The sequence below is a fragment of the Coenobita brevimanus genome, chromosome 40 (assembly GCF_032717465.1).
Source record: "Coenobita brevimanus isolate Jiangsu-jjx chromosome 40, ASM3271746v2, whole genome shotgun sequence".
Lineage (NCBI taxonomy): Eukaryota > Metazoa > Arthropoda > Malacostraca > Decapoda > Coenobitidae > Coenobita > Coenobita brevimanus.
The window spans coordinates 17035837-17045189 of NC_136993.1; the positions used below are offsets into that span (position 1 = coordinate 17035837).

The window sequence follows — 9353 nt, forward strand, 5'->3', positions numbered from 1 at the left end:
TCTACTCATTCAACGATGGATATGGTATAGCATTAACAGCGACTCCTGCAAACATTTGAAACTGATTCATTTGTTTTGGATTTGACATTGTCATAATTTTAGCATACTCATGTCCGGCATGCTTGACTGACTGGCCATATTTTGTTATGAAACCAGTAACAGAATTACAAAATACCGTACAAACTCCAGAAGTTCATATGATAATCATCATGTACATGAACATATTCTTTTTAACCTCTTATGGTGAAAGTAATTCTAATATTCCACTCTACCTACTTTCAGAGGATATTATTAATCTGAGTCTGAGTAGTAGTAATTGTCTGAATATGAATACTGGAACAAAATTAGCCATCTCATGAATGAGACACAACTAGCACTAAACAAGTGATACAAAAGAATTTTCTTCGGAAAATTAGTCACAGAATGCCCAGTGTTAAGATCTTCATTCTGAATGTGTATCCTATATTTTCATCTTGCAACTTCCAGACTGTTCTGATAATACTGAGGGAGACTTTTTGAACTGCACAGGCCAGTGGGCTCTGCTTACAAGATCATTAGTTCGGAAAATCTTTCCAAGACTGAATAAAATCATCTGGAGGTAGTAAAAACTAATAGATTCCATAACCTGTTTCAAGAACTAAATATATATCCCTTCACTGACTCCATGGCGAAAACAGGTGGTTACCTTCGAATTCCCGCCTGCTGTGATGTATGATCGGAGCCGAGGGGAGAAGCCATACCTATATGGTCGCGACGTGGAGGTGGTCAGGGCTCTTGCTGAAGCCTGCAACTTTACTATTGACTGGGTTGAAGTTCCTAAGGGTGAGTGTTTTGCCTCTCTGCCATAGGAAGGTTTTAATACATTATGTTCAGTCATAAACAAGATCGCTCCTAATATTTGTCTTCTTTTACTCTTCACTCTTTTGAGAGTGACTTGAAATATTTTCTAAGGATAACTTTCTGACATGAAGCATCATGAAAATAAATGACAGACAGTCCAGAAGTGCGAAATGCAACCAGGCAGTGGAATTATAGGTAAACTTGTTCCTGACTGTGTGGTTATACATGCTGTATAGTTGCGTGCGATAGTTAATGAGGCAGTGCGCTGTTTTTATAATCATTAATGCAATATTCAGAACCCAACAAACCCTTTAGATCATGAAAGGGTTTTATAATCTATTATACTATAGCACTAGCCGCGCGCGTGTGTGTGTGTGTGTGTGTGTGTGCGTGTGTGTGTGTGTGTGTGTGTGTGTGTGTGTGTGTGTGTATTTTTGGCAGCCAAAACTGCACATTCAAATCGCACCAAAATTGGCAAAAAAATCGCAAAAAAATCGCTGATGTGAAAAAACTTGGTCCCATCACGTTTGAAAAATTTTACTATATTTAATGAGGGATCACATTTTGACCAAAAAACGCCGCTCATGGCGCCCGGCATAGGTTCTCCGTAGAATTTTTTGCCAATAAGCAACAGCAGTGTGAGAGCCCTCCACAGGGGCAAGTGCGAGGGGCCCGAAGGGCCCACGAGCACTTGATTTTTCTAGGAAAGGTGGAACGATATTTGAGGCCGAACTATACACCCATCCCAAAAGTACCTGATCACTTCAGACCGATGGATGTGAAAATGAGAAGAACATACCTCGTCATCTTAGAATCGTTCGTATGCCTTATCTTGGAGTAACTCGTTCTTTAGTCATTATATTGCAGTGTGTGCAATAACCATTACTGACTGACATACACGCAAATATTTCTCAGATTTTTCGACAGCACTTTCTTTCGTGAGAAAGTGCAAGAAAATAGGCTAAATGTCCATTTTTACGTGTCAGACATTATTATTTTTAAAAACATTACATGCGAGAAAAATACAAAGATCTCTGAGAAAAAATAAATTAATGACTGTAGGGTTTCCTTCAGCTTGTTATACCATAAATTTTGGAAAAAATTACTAGTACTGTATTGACACAACAATATTGGTGGAATGACAACATAGGACCCATACATAATTTACCTGACGATATCATTGTTATGGGCCGAAAATTCAAAATACAGTATGCTTGTGTGTGCTCCATCCTTTATTATATCCATCTATAATCCTTCTATCTATCAGTCTATCTATCTGTCTGTCTATCTACAGTATCTATCTGAGATATACTATATTGTATGTGTATATCTATGTGTGTGTGTGTGTGTGTGTGTGTGTGTGTGTAATTTGGGATCAAAGAATGGAAACTTCCAAAATAGGCATTGGAAATTTTTTTTACACAACCTAATCTGAATGCACATAGTGTTATCAGAGAAGTTAGGATGCCTTAGCACGGAAGTTTAATTAGGTTAGGTCAGGTCTGGTTGGTGTGGCTGTTATTACGAGTCCTCACCTACTGATTTGCCTCCGCCAGGAGATATATGTTTTTCCCTCGTTGGTTGGTTGTCTGTTTGTCCGTCTGTCTGTCTGCAGGATTACACAAAAAGTTACGAACAGATTTTGCTGATTTTTTTTGAAGAGGTAGGGTATGGCCCAGTAAACACTCGGATAGATTTTGGTTGTGATCCGGAACATTTTGTTTGTTTGTTAACGCCTTATCTCCTAAAATTCTCATTGAATTTCAATGAAATTGTGTGGAAGGGTGGGCCATGGGCCAAGAAATAACTGATTAAATTTGGGTGAGGATCCGGACCCTAACGAACAGTATCTCCAAAAGTTCTCTGTGAATTTCAATGATACTTTGTTGAAGGGTGCGCCATGGACCAAGAAAGAATTCTTTAAATTTTGCGGCGGCTCCGTGTCCGGATTCAGATCCTACCGCACAGTATCTCCAAAAGTTCTCAATGAATTTCAATAAAATTTTGTCGATGGGGGGGCCATGGGCCAAGAAACAATTGATTAAATTTTGGTGAGGATCCGGATCCGGATTCGGCATTGGCGGAGATAAGCGCTCTTCAAGTGCTTTCCAGTTGTTTAGTAAAATCGTCCGCCGTGCTTTGTGATGCTTTTCGGTCTACAGGATGTGTGTGTGTGTGTGTGTGTGTGTGTGTGTGTGTGTGTGTGTGTATGTATACAGAAAGAGAGAGAGAGAGAGAGAGAGAGAGATGGATGGACAGATATCCGAATCTGCGATTCGAGTGAGGGGGTTGCCACGACAAATGGACCTCTAAGCGTTTCTCACCCTTCATACTAACGGCTCCTGATCCCACAACACAACATTCTTACGTTCTCTCACATAGTATATCATTATACCTTTCAGCACCCTCACACTCATTCACACCCGTAGTAAATCTCTCACTTTCTGTTTGCTCCACATAATTCATCCACCACAAAATACTTCTTTTTACTTTGTTTCCCAGCAGTGCCTCTCTGTATATCACATTCTTCACGAACCCATTAATTTGCTAGACTCTCTCTTTCTCGCCCCTTAGGTGCAGACCTTCTGCGGTTATTTGCTGCAACAGTTCTCTCTTATGTTATGATATATCCCATTCGTATCGTTCACGCTTTATAGCTGTATGCTACTATTGGCAATAATATACGTTATACAACGATTTCTTCACAGCAAACTGTAAAATATAGTAGTATATAATACATGGAAAGTAAGTTTTTCCTTGCGAAAATCACAAATGAAATTGTTGTCCCAACTCACCCTTGGTAAAAAAAAAAAAAAAAAAAAAAAAGGGTGGGCGAGTCAGGACAATTGTCTATTAATCCTTCAGCACTGCTCTGCTGTAAAAATGCATTTTCTGGATAAACCTTAAATTACTGTAACAATTGAAGATTTCACCCACCAAAAAGACCTTTAGGTCTAAAGCTGAGGACAGTTGGCAAAAAAACTGAGGAGAGGACAGTTGGCAAAATATGTGTATTTTCAAAAATGAAATTCTACAAAGGTCAAAATGCTGCCTTTTCATATTTGCACATTTTCATGTATTATTCGTGGTTCTATACAAAATAAGTATTAACAACATACGTAAAGCTGGGGCAGGGCTATTGAATGGAAATGTCTTGGCATTTGGTACTGCAGTGCGCACTAGGGCTGGTCGAAAAGGAAACAACTTAGGGTTGCCAGGTTGAAACGTAGTCAGAATGGTGCTCCTTTACAATGATAGTAACACTATGAAAAAAATGTTTCAGTATATACATGCCCATTCCAGCAACTTGGATCTAAGAATAGGGTTATTTCTCAAAAAACTTCGAAACTCATGGTATATTTTCGGAAGAACTAAAATGCGATTTCTGTGTTAAATTTCAATTTTAAAAATAAAAGTAACAGTTGAAATGCATGAATTCAAACCATATGAAAGGCATTATTTCATGAAAAAAAAAGAACAGCAGAAATGGCATGAACAGTTTATCACATCAAAAGTCTTTACCTTTGCGCTTTGGGAACAAGCTGCGAGATCGCTTACCTTGGACGAGCATACCATGACGTGATTCATACCCACATACTTTACTTGTGGTGGATGTGACACCCTTGACGCAGCGTTCCACTCCTTGGGAATGGCAAGGGTTACACGTCCAGTACGATGGGTTGGCTTTCGTCCATTTGGTGCAGCCTGTTCTTTAGCAATGGAGGAATTGTAGCAGAAGAAAGCTATACCAGCTCAGTGTACTTCTTGACATCGAAGTTTATCTTTAATGCCGATTTTTCAAATATTCAGAGGCTTGGTCATCATTCTCATTCATCTGTGCTTGTTTCTTCAACTTAATCGCCATCGAGCGTACGCCAACATCTTCACCAGCAAGAGCCGACAACAGGATGTTCTCTGGGTGACGGAAGTAGCTATTATTGGCACAGGGCGAATGGTCGCCTGATCCTCCAACGACAGCTTATGAAGGAGCTCCACCATTAAGAAATTTTTGGCTCCATCCTGACACGAGCTGTTGGCTTTCACCTTGAACCACACAGAAGGATATTAGTTCACAATGTATGAAACGTGACGTTTTAGGGTTGGTGATGGTTCCTCCTTTGTCATGTAAAGTCGCAGTAGGCGATTAGCTACAGTAAGCCACCTTGCATGATTTAGCAGTCCTGGTTGTGCAGATTGTCTCACACCTTCATTAGTATCTCCACTGGGCAACTGCACTGCCAAACATGAACGGTACAGGTAGCCCTGATCTTTCCTGAGATCACTTACGACTCCTTCTGGTAAAATGCAAGTTTTTCCAGCAACACATTCATAACCAACAACTGGAAGATCTTTTGGGTCAAATTCAAGCGATTGACCTACTTCTCCTCCGCAATCTCCTGGACCTGTTGTCGAACCATCAGTTGCCTCGAAATACCTTCGAAAAATGATATCAACAAGAAGCAACAAACAAACAAGCCACTGTAGTGGTCTGCCAAGCTGTTGTTTCAAGCTCACGGATCACTTCTTTTCTCTTTCTAGTATTGACATTTGTCCCATCACAGACGATAGCTTGCAACGAATTTGTTGAATCTGTTTCAACTGCCACCGTATTCCCTGCGTGTCGTAAAAGGCGACTAAAAGGGGCGGGCTGAGGGGACTAGGGACCCCCTCCTCTGTTTTTTAGTTCTTAAAAAGAGACAGGCCAGAGAAAGAGATGGGGGATGGAGTTATCCCCGTACCCTGAAGATTGGGTCTATGAATGTGCGTGGATGTAGTACGATTGAGGCTAAAAGGGAGGAGATTAGGAGAATGTTTGTGAGAAGAAAGTTGGATGTGTTAGCTTTGAGTGAAACGAAGATGAAAGGGAAGGGTGAGTCTATGTTTGGAAGTGTGAATGGAAGATTGCCAGGTGTTGATAGAGGAAGGGCAAGAGAAGGTGTGGCCTTGTTAGTGAGTCCGGAAGTACAGCAGTGTGTAATTGAATGGAAGAAGGTGTCATCGAGACTGATGTGGGTGAAAGCGAAATTTGAACGTGAGTTGTGGGTGTTTGTGAGTGCATATGGGCCTGGTAGTGAAAGGGATGAAGAAGAGAGGGAGTCATTCTGGAATGATGTTGATGAGTGTCTGCAGAGTTTTGGAGCGAATGTGAATGTGGTAATGATGGGAGATCTGAATGCTAGAGTGGGAAATGTAGCAGTTGAAGGTGTTGTTGGTATGCATGGTGTGCCTGGAAGAAATGAAAATGGGGAACGAATGATAGCGATGTGTGTTGAGCGAGAGATGGTGATTGGAAATACGTTGTTTGAGAAGAACGGCCATACCACGTTGAGTACACCGCTTCCCATCCAATCAGCGAAGTTAAGCAACATTGGGTCTGGTTAGTACTTGGATGGGTGACCGCCTGGGAACACCAGATGCTGTTGGCATCCCTACGTGTCAAGTGGGGTTGGTGGAGAATTAGTGCCCCTCCCTGTAGAACAATTAACTCTAAGCCCTTGGCCACCCCGTTTGGGATACATGGCGTCTGGCAATGAATGAATGAAAAAACATGGGTGAGACAGGAGGGTGGAAGGGTTGTTGATAGAGCTTTGATGGACTATGTGGTTGCGTCTAGGAATGTAATAGGAAGATTGTTGGATGTGAGAGTTCTGAGAGGGGAGGGCGGAGGTATTTCTGACCACTACCTAGTGGAGGGAAAGTTAAGAGTAGGTAAGAGATGGGTGAGAGCTAGGAGGGTTAGGTGTGGCAGGGAGGTTTTGAAAGTGAGTGAGTTGGATATAAGAGAGAAAAAGATAGAGTATCAGGAGAAATTGAAAGATGAGTGGAACGCAGTGAAAGATCGGGAAAATGGAAGAGTGGGAAATGCTGTGAGTGATTGGTTTCCCGTGAGAGTGGGGCTGCGACAGGGATGTGTGATGTCGCCTTGGTTGTTTAATATTTACATGGATGGTGTTGCAAGGGAGGTGAATGCAAGAGTTTTAGGTGGAGGTCTGAGTCTGGTGAATGTTGATGGTGGAGAGTGGAATCTGAAGCAGCTGCTGTTTGCAGATGATACTGCACTGGTAGATGATTCAGAGGAGAGATTGAGACAGTTGGTAGAGGAGTTTGAAAGGGTGTGCGAAAGGAGGAAATTGAAAGTAAATGAGAACAAGAGTAAAGTGATGAAGTGTACGAGGTTGGTAGATGGTAGGGGGATGAATATAGTTTTGAATGGCGAGTTGCTTGAGGAGGTAGAGTGTTTTAAATATCTAGGGTCACATGTTGCTGTGGATGGAAGAATAGATGCAGAAGTGAAGTTTAGAATAAATGAAGTAGGAAAGGTGCTGGGAGGAATGAAAAAAGTGTTTAGATGTCGTTCACTAAGAATGGATGTAAAGAGAAGGCTGTATGAGGGTGTTGTGGTACCGACTGCGATATATGGGGCTGAAACATGGAATATAGGTGTAGAAGAGAGGAAAAGTTTGAATGTAATGGAGATGAGGTGTCTGTGGAGGATGTGTGGAGTGACGCTTATGGATCGAGTGAGAAATGATGAAATGAGAAGGAGAACTGGAGTTGTTCAGGAGATGGTTGGTAGAGTTGAGCAGAGAGTGTTGCGATGGTTTGGGCATATGGAGAGAATGGATAATGAGCGATTGGTGAAAAAGATAACTAGATCTGATGTGAGAGGTGTAAGGCTGAGAGGAAGACCACGAATAGGATGGATGGACAGCGTGAAGAGAGCGCTGGATGCGAGAGGGATGTCTGTTGCAAGGAAGAGTGGCTGTGCGTGACAGAAATAAATGGAGAGAAATTGTGAATGAATAAGTGATGACGCAGCCCTGAGGGGATATTCTCCCGCATTTGGTCTGAACAGCTAGTCAGGTCAGGTGCGGGTAAGGGGATGGGTCTGTTATGATGTGGCAGGGGTATACCAGTTCTGCTGTCGGGCCCTGCTGCGGATGTCACTGATTGTCTTGCGCAGTTGACCCTTGTGCGGTGTGGTGCGGTGAAGATCTGTCCGTTGTCCCCTTTGGGGCTAAGATGCAAATGAATGTGTTTGAATGGATGAGTAAGTGGGGAGTGTCGTCCTGTCTCGGCTACCTCCCTTTCCTTGGGGGAAGCAGCTTAGATATATAGATAGATAGATAGTTTCTCGAATGACAGGCATGACTTCCTTGGCAATATCTGCTGCTCCTCCACTTTCGGGAGAAACGTGGTCGATTTAAACGGCGTCATGAAGAGCAACTACTGAGTAGTGATCTTCCTTCCCGATTCTCTGACCATCTGGGGTTTTCTTGTGCGTCTGATCGATTTTTCCATCGAAACTGATGCAAATGATCTCCTTCAAGTTATGTTTATGCTGTTGCAATGTGACATCTGACATCTCTCCAGTATTTTCTCTGATGGCGAAGTTTATTGGGATCAACTTTATTTTCTTCACAAAGAAAATTCATATCTTTCAGTGCTGCATTCACAGTGGAGCAGATGTCTTTGTTGCTTACTTGACATCGATCAGCTACACGACTTACTCAGGGAAGACTAATCTGTTCCGACACTGTTCTGTTTGCTTCCATCTACCTCTGCAGTATCTTCATCAACATATTGATCATATTGTTGATCACAGCATCACTTTCGCCGATACATGCTGTCATTATATCTTCATTATTTTGCTTAGTATCTCTAGTGGACTCTTCATAGAACTTCCTTTTCATCACTATTTGCTGCACACTTATTTTGTGCTGTCTTCTTCCGGTCTACTCCATCAGTATAAATTTTTCTGCAACTATTTTGGTCAACCCAAAAAGGCTACTCCTCAGGCGATATCTTGTCTGCTCTAGCACATTGACACTCAGACCTCTCACTTGCACTGACGTTTTTGAAACATTTGCAACGACTAACGTCAAATAAGATGTCAAAGTTGGCATGTTTCTCTATGTAGGTGTTGGAAGTCCTTTTGCTCAATGGATACTTCCCAAGCTCCTGTGCCTTTGCTATCAGGCGTTTCACACGAATAACAACACTGGTGTAATCAATAATTGAGATGGAAGCTTTCTCGTAAATTCCTGCTGCTTCAAGTACAACGGTTTCCGCATAGGCTTGGGTGCTCAGGGACGGATTTGTGGATTTATGTTCCAAATATGCCCTTATGACATCACAGCTAGTGAGCAACTGATTTACCGGAAGACTGTGTGATGAGCCGAAAACAGTCTTTCGTGCTTTCTCGTGTGCTGCAACTCGCCATGATTCCAGTAAAACACGCAAACTTAGGGCCTATTCAGAACTCAAAACTGTAAACCAGTACCAGTTCGTGAAGTTGGTAACAGAAATGCAAAACAATGGGTTATCATTTAAACAGTTGCCAATCACTGGTAATCACCTTGGAGAGTTAGTGCCGTAAAAACTAAATTGAAAGTTGCTGGAGTACCACTGACTCATTTTTAAAAATACAATTAGCTCATGTGAAAACATAATATACGTTATCAAAATAACCATGTTTCATCGATTTTTACATTTTTGACTCACCCTGGTGC

At 41.9% G+C, this 9353-nt stretch overlaps 1 pseudogene; it reads left to right on the top strand.

Annotated features, from left to right (window-relative positions):
- The first annotated feature begins 6147 nt into the window (after positions 1 to 6147).
- On the top strand, positions 6148 to 6266 carry LOC145397410 (5S ribosomal RNA; annotated as a pseudogene).
- Positions 6267 to 9353: the final 3087 nt, after the last annotated feature.